The following is a 15,429-nucleotide window of genomic DNA, read 5'->3' as shown; positions in this document are numbered from 1 at the left end:
CTCGATTTTTACTCAGTAGCCTATAGCAATACAGTTTGCTAAAAGCGAAACATTCACAGACAGAAACGATTCAAATTTAAACCGTCTTTTGCCAGTTGTGGTAAACAGCGGCATCTCTGCCGTTCATTCATTCATTCATGCACAGATACGCGCCGCACTTGAGAATGAAAAAAAAACTTACTACATTATTCCATAGCCTCGGATCTGTTGCTCCTCGTACTTCTGAGGTAAATTTTCCATTATAGTATTATTCCTCACAGCGCTGCGAGACTGTGTAAACAAGTACAATGATCTGATGTGTTTTCTCGAGCTGATATGGGGGCGTTCACAGTTTGCGTGGATTGCCTCAGACATTTGCGTTTGAATAGCGCGCGCTCTCCGTGGGCGGGTTCACATTACATCTGAATGAGCTCTAATTAGCTCGACTGGAATCGCTCTCTTTTAATACAGATTTCACAAGCTGAGAATATTTGTTTTTTATATAAATTACTTCATTTAAAAGAGGAGAATTCAAGCTTCATGCCTGTATGTCTGTTTGCCTGTTTGACTGAGTATTCGCTGAGTTATGGTTCATTTTCGGACGCGTTTCAGAATTGACTACACTGACAGAGAGAAAGCAGAACTCGCATCATGTTTATTTTTCTTTATTTGGCGAAAAGCACAACACTTTGTTTTTATTGTGAGTATACACAAAAATAATACACACTTAACAGGATCGATTGATGTACAACACAAGCATATAAGGTAATATTTTATTTATTTATTTATTTTTCACTGATAAGGAAAAAAACGAGCCTATCGCGCCGGCGCGATAGCCGACCTCAGGGGGTTATGCAAGACATCAACAAATGCAGACACAGATGTGTCTTCTGCGATAAATGCCCCATCAAAAAACGAGGAGTCGGAGTCGGAGCTGAGGAAGAAATGAAACAGAACATTTATCATGCTGAATATTGAATATCAAAAAAATTCAGATCAATCTACTGTATACTGGAAGAAAATCATATCACCTTCCGTTTCAGAGAAACCGGTATAGCTTCCTGTTGCCATCCACAGAGATTGCCAGCATGTTTGGGGTGCAAGCGGGGCAGGTGAAAGGTGCACCGCAGGACAAGTTATCTTCCTCAAAAGCACAATAGGAAAATTCCAGGAAGCTGCGCTGCAACGTGTCCCCGCACACTGGTCCTGACTGAAAGATGCATTATATTAATTGTTACTTCGGAGATGTCTGCATATGTTAAACAATTCTATAATATGGTGAACACTTACCCGTCCACCACACTTTGTACGATGCTCCAGCAGCTTTGCAAAGGCTTGTCTGGACAGTGCCGGCGCAATGACTTTCAGTTCTCTTACACTGCTGAAAAGGTTGAGGGAATACAAAGTAGAAGAGCTGGAGGAAGCTGGCCAGTATCCACTGTTTATGAGGTCCATGAACTCTGGAGCCCACTGCTGCTGGCATGTTTAGCATGCAAACAATGGCTGGTGCATGTCATAACGCCCTTGGGTTATAAGAAAACAAACCCATGGATACCTGAGCTTTTAGAAACAATCAGCTGGCACACTTTAAGACAATTGGGCTACATCTTGAGTAGAATCACACCAGCATAGTTCAAATAAGTATATTTTTGTTGGTTTATCATAATGACAAGATGTATTCTGTAATTTTTGAGTACTGTTATTTTCATTGCAAAGCCAAAAAAAGAGGGAAAAAGCTGAATATTGAAAAAAGATCAGAGTTTAGAAATATTACCATTGATGGAAATTAAAATGACCGCTTTGCCAGGTGACACAGTTATGCTGGGGACTTCACAGGGACATTTTTGAGTCACTCTCACCCTTGGCAAAATACAAGCTAGCAAAGGAAAGATAAACACAAAATTAGCCTACTAGATTTATTAGACAAGAGTACAAAAGAGTTTTGCAATTACCTACCTTGGTTGTGTGAGCTGTATCCTCCCTCCCCTCTTACAAAATATGTGGATGGGGGAATAGCTTTAAAAAAGCCCTCAAGGACTGACTCCCTATCGTGGAGTGGCCATCTCCTGTGATTCTTGGTATCGCAGGTTTCACAGAACCACTGATCTGGCAGACACTCTCTTCATCTAGGAACGAAATCAATGAACCAATTTAGTCATTGAATCAACTCTTTGAAACAGCCCTGATTCCACCATAAACATGCAGTTTATCCGGAACATGAAGACATCAATTAGTGATGAACTCTAAAAACCTATAAAGTATGAAAGAACATTAACTCTTATGAGGATGAAAATGAACCTGTCCCTTGCTCTACTTAGTGTTCTCTTCCAAATTTCGATAGCGACAGCAAGCAGAACTTTTAAAAATACCCTTGACATGCTACATGCAAAGCTTGTCCCATCATTTTTTTTTTGGCCACAGAGAGAAGAGATTCGGCTGTCAATGCCCATGATATTTAGACAAACTTACCCTATATGTGCCTGCATAATTGATTGTTATAGAACAACCCAAAAACTTAGAAGCAAGAGCACAAACATATTCGACCTATAAACATCATCACACCATGAAATACCTAATTGGCATATCCCCACAAGGAACAGTCATATTCATATCTAAGGGATGGGGAGGCAGAACATCAGACAAACGTGTCACGGAAAATTCTGGGTTTCTGGAATGCATCAGTGCAGGTGATGTAATACTGGCCGATCGAGGGTTTAACGTGGCAGAATCTATTAGCTTGTATAATGCTGAGCTGAAGATCCCAGCTTTCACTAAAGGAAGGAAACGATTGAGCCCAGTAGAGCTGGAGTCCACACATGGACTTGCCGCAGTAAGAATCCATGTAGAGAGAGTTATCGGTGAAACAAGAAACCGATACACTATACTACAAAGTACTATTGGTATCCAGATGTGTGAAGCTGAACACCCCAAAGGGTTAACAGTTTTAGACAAAGTAGTCCATGTGCCCTTACAAATGTGGCACCCTCAAATATTCCTTCTGGTTAAACACTACATTAGTACAATGTAAATATACAATGATTTATTTATACAAACACACACTGTAAATAATAATAATAATATGACATTTTATATATTACAATAATACATTTATTGCATTTTCACTTTAAATTCCTATGTAGGCTACATTGTATTTATTTGTATTCATCTGTTTTGTTTATCTATGTATGTGCATTTTATTTATTTATTGAATAAATCTTTATTTGTCTGTCTAACAGTACGATTCAAAATTCAGCACTTTTCATTTGTTTTCTTTGTGCACGCTTGAATTTTGCCAATTCCTGTTTGCAGACACGGCACTGTTTGTGTCTGATCTACAGTCTTCAGGATAATGATTTAAATACAGAGTCACTTTGCATTGTCAGCACATGCTTCAGTGCTCTGAGAGTGTTTATAGTGCTGTGAGTTTAACACTTCATGACTGAGAGCAGAACACAATCTTCATCATCACACAAGACTAAACTACAGCAATGAACACAATCAACATCTTCATCTGGACCATTGCACTGTTTATTCAAGGTTTGTGTAATACAGTTTTTATAATGATTATTAATTATCTTAATATGATAAATATATTTATCATATACTGTATATCATCATATATGATTTTAATTTTTGTTTGTGTTTTCTTTCAGAGTGTAGAGGACAGATCACTGTAACTCAGAGTCCATCAATACCAGCAGTTCAACCAGGAGAAGAAGTCAGAATAAACTGTAAAACCAGCAGTAATGTGGAGTATAGTAATTACTTAGCCTGGTACTCACAGAAACCTGGAGAAGCTCCTAAACTCCTCATATATTATGCAACAACCCGTTATACTGGAACTCCATCTAGATTCAGTGGCAGTGGATCTGGCAGTGATTTTACTCTGACCATCAGTGGAGTCCAGACTGAAGATACAGGAGATTATTACTGTCAGAGTGAACATTATATCAGTAGTAGCTGGGTGTTCACACAGTGATAAAGAGTCGCACAAAAACCTCTGTCAGTCAGACTGCACTGATACAGCTGAGAGAAACTGCAGCTGCTGATGGAGGATCACAAACTGCACAATATCAAACCTTTCACACACTTTATCAATCAAATCAATCAAAACAATTATTTCTACAGCACATTTAAAAACAACACAAGTTGACCAAAAGTGCTTTACAGATTCCACATTTCAGTAACATAAAAACAAACATCAATAGACACAGATCATTCCGTACCACATATAGCTAAGAACAGTTAAAAGCAACAGAAAATAAATATGTCTTCAACACAGACTTAAAACCTTCAATGGAATCGCAGGACTTAATGTAACAGGGAGCCAAAGCCTCGGTGTCGCCACCGAGAAGGCTCGATCTCCCTTTGTTTTCAGGCGAGATTTCGGAACCTTTCACTTTATTCATTTATTATGATGTAAGTAAACATGAAACACAATCTTATATCCCTTACTAAACCGGACTATAATGTGGAGAAAATGTGAGTGGTGCTTGTTCCTGTAAAACTTGCCACTACAATGCAATCTAACTGTAGGAAAGTCAATCTCTTTAATTGCTCTTCCATCCTTCACCACTAGAGGACAGATCTTTAATATTACTGAGTTCCCTATCTGTCAGCAAGAGAGTTTCTCTGGGCACTTCAACACTTCCTTTATTTCCAAAGGAGAATATTCTCTAGCAAGATAATATCTCTATAAAAGAGAACATTTCCTCTAAAAGACGCTTGTTTCTTCCAGTCGAGTTTGCAGATGAGTTAGGCGGTTCCCCTGCGGGTGAACTTCGTTTCTAGAAATTAACAGACTTTAAAAGTCACACACATTAAAAGCCGAAAATGTGCCATTCGTGTTCAGAAAAATAACTTCAATAATAATAATGCCGTTACCTTTGTGTTGCGCTTTAACTTTAAACAGAACGAGTACATCTTTCTTGAAGTGCACATTGTAGATCATAACAGAAATTAGCACAGCCGAAACTGATGAATGATTGAACCCTCTTCCAGCAGCGGTCGGGACGAGTAGAGCACAGTCTGGACGGTTTAGAAGTTGCAGATGTCCTGATCAGGCCAGTGTGCACATGATGATGGACAGGAGTCATAGTCCCATACTCCATTTCAATGAAGTCATTCAACTGTGCTCTCAGAGTTACAGTTATATTCATAAAGAGCCTTCGAGTCCCACCAGGTGTAATCCACGTTTAGAGAGTTGGGTCACTCTCCCACTCTTTACTGTAGATACAACTGTATATTTATGACACTTTGACATACTGATCACTCGAATATACAGCTACAAATGATCTCACTTGTGATTCTGCAACATGATTCTGGTTCACTCTTGAGTTGATAACAGCAGGCCAGAGAGCAAACTTTGCCTGGCCCACCTACACTTCTGGCTGGGTCCCCGGCCCAAAACTGGCCCAACACACTGAACATGGACACACAGAGCTTCCTCTGGCCCAGATGTGGCCCACACCCTGTAAAGTGACTCTTATTGACTGATATGGCACAGGTCTGGCCCAGGCACTGTAAGACAGATCTGGCTGAGAGTCGGCTGGGCAGAAACTGGCAGTGAAACACAAATTCAACCAAGGGATTTTATTATAAAATTAACAAATACACTTTAATATAAACATGTATGAACAATGAACAAATACACTATGATATTAACATTTATTAACAACACACTGATTCTTCATTTGTGATCATGTATTAGTTATGATTTTCATAACATTTTCATATATATTTACACCATTGTCTATAAATGTAATGATTATGTAACAATTATTGTCAGAACGGCTGATTCTTGATTTTTTTATGATATTTTTTATATTCTAAACATTTTAATCTCCTATAAATTATCAGTTTGTCTGCACTGCTTCACTAAAGCAGAAGTGAAAGTGTTCCAGTCCAGATCATGTAACCAATCAAAGAGTGAGACTGAAAAGCCCATTTGCATTGTCAGGGTGGAGTGATTGTGATCCTCTCAGAATAGAGCAGCTCTGTCTCCAGAGACCATGTTCAAACCCCAAGAGCTTTATTTGACATTTACTGCTACATCAACCTTCTGAAAAGCACCTGCATCTTCATCTGTTAGTTGAATGATGTTGTCAGACACAAAGTGAACTTGTTGAGAAGCTTTATTGAATGTTGCAGCAAACACAGCAGATTGAAAGATCACACACACACACACACACACTCTTTCAGTATTGAGTTGTAAATCACTCCAGCTGCAGCACTAGACTCATGTGAATCCTGCCTGACACAGGACACTCAGATACGGCTCATCTTCAGGAGAGAAACATCAGCACTCAGAGCTCTTGTGGAACGAGACCTCATGAGGAGCTCCATCATGTGTTACTCTGCAGACGTACAGCTCTCCCTCTTCCCAGCGTGCTTTGCTGAGGGTCAGGACGCTACTGCGGCTGTAGCGGCCGTCCTGCTGGCTCTCTGCGCTGGTCAGAACCCCCTCGGTGACCTCTGACCCGTCCAGTGTCCAGCTCACCAGCGCCCCCTGTGGAGAGTAAGAGCTGAGCAGGCAGAGCAGTGCGGCTGAGTCTCCAGAGATCTGCAGAGAAGAGGGCGGCAGCAGAGACACTGAGGGCTTCACTGTGGGACCAGCTGCAGGAGACAAACACAACACATTCACACACACACACACACACACACACACACACACACACACACACACACACACACACACACACACACTGCTTTATAAATCATTATAAAACAATATCAGTAACACTTTATTTAAAGCTTTCATACATATCGCATTATAAAAGTATTTTTAATGCATTAATTATGCACTGCTATATACATTAAAATGCATGTATGATCTCATCAATAAGTGTAACAGCAGTTATAACACATATTATCTATTATCAGGCCGATCTGACTGCTTTAATTCCAGCAATTATTCACTCTGAACATAAATATCTTACATTTTGAGATATTCACCTGAACTGAAAATGTAACTCAATTTCAAACAGAGTTAAAACACAATTGAATCATACAGAATGAACAAAACACTGAATTATAAGCACAACATGAGCAAAAGAGATTCAGTATCATTGACTGAACTACAGAAAGTAGCAACATTTACATTCTGATGTCAAATCTCTTTTTTCCATGTATGATTTCTACAATAAAAGATGAACTAAATATGAACTCAGTGTAGAAATAAATGAAAGAAAAACAAACCTGTAATAAACTGAATAAACTCATAGTGAGACACAGTGTGGAAATATGTTTAGAGTTTTATTTCATTTTTTTTATATATATATATATTTCTTGTTGTTGAAAGGAATAATGCTATTCTTATAATAATATCATTGTTTTAGATTAAATAATTATACAAAAATATCAGTGACACTTTAAAGCCTTTATACATATTAAAGTATTTTTAATGCATTAATTATATAGTTTTACACATTATAATGCATGTATGATCTCATCAATTATTGTAACCAAGGTTTTAACACATTATAATATTATCTATTCATTGTTACACCTCCAAAAAAATATAATACACTAAAACTCATGATAAACAACCAATTTTTAGACGTAACAAAGAGATTAGCAAATATTATAAGACATTTTAACTTTGGTTTCACTTATTTATGAAAACATATATGACATTATAACATAGCATTGATACCTTTATAATGCATTATACATAAATGCTTCAAGTAAAGTATCACCACAATATCTAATAATCATTATTATTAATAAATGTTGTTCTTGTTTCTATATTTATATTCTATATTTATCAATTATAATACACCAAAACTCATGACAAACAACCAATTTTAGACGTAACAAGGAATTTGTAAATATTATTAAACATTTTAACTTTGGTTAAACTTTGGTATTTTTTGTCACAATATCTAATAGTCATTATTATTAATAAATGATGTTCTTGTTTCCACTGTAAAACACTTTCTGAAATCTAAATTGTATTTTTTATTAGGTGATTAAATAGACAGACTTACCGATCACCAGTTTAGTTCCTCCACCGAAAGTCCACCACAGTGATACAATCTAATGAAACGCTCGTACAAAAACCTCTATTCCACTCGAGTGAACACACACTCCAGCAGAGAGAGAGAAACAACACTTCAACACACTGATATTAGAAGATCCTCAGCTCTTCTCAACACTCACTCATTCAGATTTGACTAAATGCTTTCTGATATAACACTGTTTAAAGAAATATATTTGATGAGCTGTGACCTCTGAGGTGACCTTTGACCTCTTTGATCATGGATGATGTTGTGGAGTTTCTCATAATGATGCTTCTGTTCTTCATATGCAGATCAATCATCATGATTCACAGAAAAACCTGCAGCTTCAGACTTCAATCTTCAGTGAAAATCTCTTCAAATAATCTGAGGTTATTGAATATTAGAGCCAAAGTCAATAGAAAGTGTCAACAATGAAAATATAAAAGGTATTTTGCATGTTCTACACAGTCAAGCATGTTTTCATATTCAAGGTCTGTTCTAAAAGTATCTGGACTGGTTATGAATCTCCACACAAGATCATGAAACGTGAACAAGCTCTAATATGTCTCCATCTTTAACAGCCTGTTTCTTCTCCATTTGATGATTTCAGACACACATGAGGCTTCATGATAGATGGAGTGACACCATGAACTCTGATTAGAGATTCACAATCAGTCCTAATAATAATAATAATACGTTTTATTTATATAGCGCCTTTCCAGAGCTCAAGGACACTTTACAATAAACAAACAACAATAAAGGCAGTTGACAAAGACAGCAAACAGAACAACAGTAGGCAGTTGAGAGTGTAAGTACAGTAAGTGAGAATTGGGTAGATGGGGCGGCAACCAGCAGAAACAGATATAACTTTGAAGAAAAAAAAAAAAGAAAAAAAAGAATTATAACATTCACAAAATAGGTGAGTTTTGAGCATGGATTTGAATTCAGAGATTAAGAGCGAGTAGGGGTGTAGGGGAGAAGCAGGTTACAGAGATAGGGGGGAGCCAGTCCGTGCAGAGACTTAAAAGTGAGAAGGAGAATTTTGAATTTGATACGGTAAGCCACAGGAAGCCAGTGAAGATCATGCAGAATTGGGGAAATATGTGCAGAACGCTTGGTGTGGGTGAGTAGTCTGGCAGCAGAGTTTTGAATGTATTGTAATTTGGAAATGGAGCTAGCTGATAGGCCAATGAAAAGTGCATTGCAGTAATCAAGACGTGAGGTGACAAATGCATGGATGACAGTTTCAGCATCTGAGATACTGATAAAGGGACGGAGCTGAGTGATACGACGTAGATGAAAGAATGCCAATTTAGTGATAGAATTAATGTGAGAGTGGAAAGATAGAGAGGAGTCAAAAATTACACCAAGATTTTTAATAGTACTAGATGGTTTGATAAGAGAGCCAGCGATCTCACAGGTGAAGTTGGTAGGAATTTTATTATTGAGTGATGAGGGTCCAGTGAAAATAATCTCAGTTTTGTCCATGTTAAGTTTTAGAAAATTTGAATGAAGCCAATCTTTTATTTCATGTACACAAGCAGAGATTTTGTCAGTTGTGAGAGATAAAGTTGATGTACAGGTAGTATATAATTGAATGTCGTCAGCGTAAAAGTGATAATTAACCCTCTGGGGACCAAGCTGTTTTTGGGGTCCTTGAGATGTTCTGACATGCTCTGACATTTGTGCTTTTTTCAGTTATTTATAAACATGTTAATGGCAAAGGTGTAAATTCACTCTATATAGCACAAACAGGGCTACCATAATATGCGAGCAACGTGTATGTAGATGTTTGTATTTTTAAGAGAATAATGTTTATGCGTGGTTATTGGAAAAAATTTAAATGAAAGTTGCTGAATTAAGACCACAAAACACATATTAAATATGTGTCCACAAGACTTTTGACTAATGGATGTTGTCCCTTTGCATTCTAGCTTCAAAATGTTGTGAAAATAGTCTTGCTTTATCGTTCACAAAAAAAAAATACATTGATTTAAATGGTGTAAAACAGGTTTTGCTTGGAAAGCCAATATGCAAGGGGGAGGAGTAGTTTACACCTTAGATTACAATGTCCCACCCACTCTGCATAATGACTCTGCATAATTAGCCATTCATTCAGGTGTGACACTGACTGAGCCACAATGCAAGGACAAAAGATGTATTTAGAAGAAGACTTATATTGACCATTTAAGATTTCGCTTACATCTCTCTTGTAAATATGTTTTGTTATTTTATTAAAAATGTTACAATTACAACAATAATTACAATTTCAACAATATTTCAAGTGTACTCTTTCTTTGTAAAAAAGAAAAAGAAAAAAGATTATAGGCCTACATTTTATCATATGTATTCATTAGTTTGAATATAGCCAACATTGGAACATCTAACATCTTAGTCAATGACTTTATTTTTGACAAAAATAGTATTTATTTATATATATATATATATATATATATATATATATATATATATATATATATATATATATATATATATATATATATAACGTTAGATATGAGCAGAAATTGCTAAACAAAAGCTTATTTGATGTGGCAGTATATTCTACAGTAGCCTAAAAACTGTACCCAAATCTAGTCAACAAGTGACTGACTGTAACGTTGTTTTTATGAAATATTAGGGCATATAAATGCTAATTTGCAGTTTAATACGTTGCTTATACAAATACATTTTATTTCAACATATTCCAGTCGATTTTTACTCATCTCAGTAGGCTATAGCAAAGCAGTTTATTCTTTCACACACAGACGCGCGATTCATATTTAGGCTAAACAGTCTTTACAAATATGTACCCTTCATTCATCTCACAGAAACGCGAGTCATATTATAGAAATGCGATTCATCTTTTTGCGGTTTGCATAGGCCTACACTAACGTTATTCCACATCAACACTTGAGAAAAGAAAACAGCCTACCTCACTCCTCAGCGGGATCTGCTCCTCATATTAGCACTGTTCTGAGGAATCTTTTCTCCATAAGGTAGGTTATATTGTGCCTCACTCGATCGCGACGCGCTGTGTTTACAGCTGATGTGGGGGCGTTTCACAGACTGAAATGGTTCTCAGAATTTGCATTTGAATAGCACACGCTCTCCGGGGAGTGGTCACATTACTTTTGAATGGCTCGTAATGAGATCGACTGGAGTCGCTCTCTTTTTATACAAAATACAGAAGCTGAGAATATTTGTTTTTTATATAAGTTACTTCATTTAAAAGATGCGATCTCCGGCTTTATGCCCATGGGTCTGTTTGCCTGTTTGACTGAATTTTCGCGGAGTTATAGATAATTTTCGAACGCGTTTCAAATGGGAGTTTGTAGCGCGGCCACATAAGGGAAGAATATTTATATTGCAGCATATTAGTCAAATTAATCTAATAAACCAGCTGCTATGTTATAATTATTCTACCTGTGTTTATTGCCCGGAAAAGTGATTGAGTTCCCGTTTACTCACGCGAGAGTTCTGTCGCACAGCTCCAGGGAATCCCCGTGACGTCATTCGTATCAGCTGTTTTCACTGGACTTCCGTTTAAAAAGGAGGGGAAAAAACCCGGCGTACAGTAGCTACTTTTCAGTGCTCAGAGATTTGCGATCGATCGCTGGATTATATCTCATCAAGCTGTTCAAGACTGTGACTGGAAAATCTACATTGCGGAATTATCAGAATTTTGGATTATTTGCCTTTGGGATTTCGTTACAGGACAGCGTTGCTTCACGTCGAGCTCCCGGACTTTTAGGAATTAGCCGGTGAGGCCGATTCTACTACACACACACTCACACACACACACTTACTGTACACGATACGGGACTAATAAGGACACTTCCTCCGCTTATATTACGAGGTATTTTTCTTTCTTTTTTGTTTTGTTTTTCTTGATATGAGATGTATATATATATTTTGGGTACAGCTTGGTGTTTATTTTTTATTGTTTTGTAAATACACTTTGGGTTTAACTGAATGGATGTTCTCCGTGAGTTCTTTATGCTTAACATTCAGACATAACATTTAAGAAGGGTCAAGTCCGTTAAGTTTTATTTGTGTAGTATCACCTATAATCTAGGCTGAGCGTTACATATTGGTGGCCCGTACGGGGACCCTTTATTATTGTGTTTGTTTGTGGAATTTTTTTTTCTCATTTGGCAATATGGATGTGAATAATTCTGATGAAGTTGCTGAAGTTGTTAATGCCGATGTAAATCCTGATGACCCAGTTACCTCTGAAAATGTACAAAATGATATGGATGCGGCTGATTTTACTGCAGGCCCATTTGTGACCAGGCGTAATCCTACTGCAGAAATAACCTCAATGATTAGCTCATTGTACCTTTCTGATGATGAACACTCTGATGATGATGATGATGAGAGTTGTATACAAAATGTTGAGATGGTACAATCATTACAATCAGAGATGACTCAATGTAAAGTGGATTTATTGGCTCTAAATAACAAAGTACATACTTTTGAACAAGATTTCAAACAGTCAATGGACAGTATATTAAATCGGGAAACAAGCTTCCGGCAGGCAGTTGATACTAGCTTGGCAGGGTTGGAGGATTATTTTGTAAGGGCGCTGGAAAAATTAGAAAAGGCCGTAACAGATTGTTTTCTTAGGAGAGATGCTAAATGGGAAAGTCAAATGAGGAAATTGAGACTCACTAGCACTCCCACACTCTCCAGATTGCGGGCATCCTCGCCTGATGCCTCCCAATTTTCTTCTGTTCATTATCCACCTACACAAGTGCCGGTATCTAGAGAGAAAATTTACACTCATAAACCTCTCAACGATACTTATGACATTCAGCATCCTAGGATTGCTCAAATCCCTAATGTACTGACGTCCTCAGTAGTGGCTGGTTCATCCTCATTCTGTGGCCGACCTCCTGTCCGCATAGATTTCCCCTCTTTCGGTGACTCCTGTGAGACAGCGGAAGTGCTCAACTTCATCGAGCAATGTGAAAACTTCCTGGAGATCCGACCCCTTCCTAGTGCTGAACTCCTAGGAACCTTGAGCACAGTGCTGAAGGGACCCGCTCTGAGCTGGTGGAAGGCGGAAAAGGTCAAGGTAACGGACTGGAGTTCCTTCAAAAAGGCATTCATGGCTGCTTTTCTTCCAGATGATTACCTCTCAGAAGTAGAGGAAAAGCTGAGGACAATGGTTCAGCAGCCACGACAACGCCTGAGGGACTTCGCATATGACTACCGGGCTCTATGTCTGAAATGGAAACCAGAGATCTCTGAGGAGGAACTAGTAAATCGTATACTTAACAACATCAACCCCAGGGTTGCTGGGTGTATGAGGGGAACCGTCAACTCGGTTGAGCAACTAGTGAAAGTTGGATCTATGGTGGAAAAGGACCACATGGGAGCCAAAGACTACTGGCAAAAAGTCGGCACTCAGAATAGCAAAGAAAAGACCAACAAGAAATCTGCTGAACGTACCTTCAACAAAAACCTGGCCGGAGTAACAATAGCTCAACCCCATCCAGTCTCATCTCTTCTGGTGGTGCCTGTAAGGGTAAATGGCAAAGAAGTGAAGGCGGTATTAGACACAGGTAGTACTTACACATTAATGCAAGAAAACCTGTGGAAACAGTTGAAAGGTGAGATTCCATCAGTCGTTACCTCCAGCCCACAGAGGTTCATTATGGCGGACGGAACGATTCACCAGTCCAGAGACCTGCAAAAGATTAGGTTTCAATGGCATGACCACGAATGCAATATGGATACTTATATCCTAAAAGATACTCACCTCGCATTTCCTCTTATCGCTGGTCTGGATTTCCTGAGGGCCACGAGAGCGGTCCTGGAAGTGGGACTAAGCAGATATGGGTTAAGATCCGACAAAGGATACACCTATTACCCTTTCTTGCCATCACAGATACCAACCGGGCCAGTTACCTTGCCTAGTGAAGACCTTTCTCATATGACTGCTAAGCTGAACTTATACTATGCCTTACCATCAAGTGGCAGACTTCCCGAACTCATGTCTGTTCCCCCCGAGATCACTACGTGGGACTCCGACAATCAGGAGGAGTTACGGAAGTTGATTTCTGCTTGGCCACGCACCACCTCTAACATCCTGGGTAAGACGTCAGTAGTACAGCATAAAATCACATTAGCAGATGACATACCTCTCAAATCACGAGCGTACAGAGTTTCTCCTCTTAAGAAGCAGATAATTGAGGAACAAGTCGATCAGATGCTGCGAGATAAAATCATTGAACCTTCCTTCTCGCCTTGGTCTTCACCGGTGGTCCTGGTCCCTAAACCTGATGGCTCATACAGGTTTTGTGTGGATTATAGGAAGCTTAACAGCAAGACAGTACCTGACACTTACCCAAGCCAACCTGACGCTGAACATGAAGAAATGCCATTTCTTCAAGCGACAGCTCAAGTTCCTCGGTCATATAGTCTCTGAGAGGGGAGTGGAGATTGATCGAGAGAAGACCAGAGCCGTTGCGGAGTTCCCCCCACCGCAAGATCTCAAAGCCTTGCAACGATTTCTGGGTCTGGCCGGGTGGTATCATAAGTTTATTTCCCACTTTGCTGACATTGCTGCTCCATTGAACCACCTCAAAAAGAAAGGAGTTAAGTGGGAATGGACTCCAGAGTGTCAAACTAGTATGGATACACTTAAACAAGCTTTGCAAAACTCACCAGTGTTAATACAACCAGACATTAACCAAGACTTCCAGGTTCACACCGACGCCAGTGAGGTTGGATTGGGTGCCATCCTCACTCAACAATCAGAGGAGGGAGAAAAGGTGGTGGCATATGCATCAAGGACCTTAACTGGAGCAGAGAAAAATTACAGCACTTCTGAAAAGGAATGTCTGGCAGTGGTTTGGGCTGTAGAAAAGTGGAGACACTACCTGGAGGGAAGACCCTTCAACGTCTTCACTGACCACGCAGCACTGGCATGGGCGTTCAACTGCCCTAAAACCTCCTCACGCCTAACCCGCTGGACACTTCGCCTGCAACAGTTCCCCTTTCAGGTCCATCACCGGAAAGGTTGCCTCAACATGGGACCTGATGCGTTGTCCCGGGTCGAGGAGATGCCTGCTGTAGATGCTGCCCCTTGCCTATCCATATCATCACACCATGCATCTACATTACCTCGCTCTCTGGAAGAAATCACTAAAGCTCAAAGTTTGGATATTACTATCACTCAACTGCAGTCTAACCTCAAACCTCGATCAGTCAAAGATCAACCCATCACCTTTGAAGACCTCCAAGGGGTGTGGTATCGCAAAGTCCCTATGAGAAATAAGGGAGAGAAGTATCAGTTGGTAGTACCACAATCATTAACCTCTGACTTCATGCATTACTACCACGATAATCCACTTGGAGGCCATCTTGGACAGTTGAAAACTCTGCTTAAAATCCTAGACGTGGCATGGTGGCCGTCCATCAGGAAGGACGTGTGCCAATACGT

This window comes from Rutilus rutilus (genome assembly GCF_951802725.1).
Source record: "Rutilus rutilus genome assembly, chromosome: 23".
NCBI lineage: Eukaryota > Metazoa > Chordata > Actinopteri > Cypriniformes > Leuciscidae > Rutilus > Rutilus rutilus.
The sequence above is the reverse complement of the archived record's forward strand: the minus strand, read 5'-3'. Positions refer to the sequence as shown.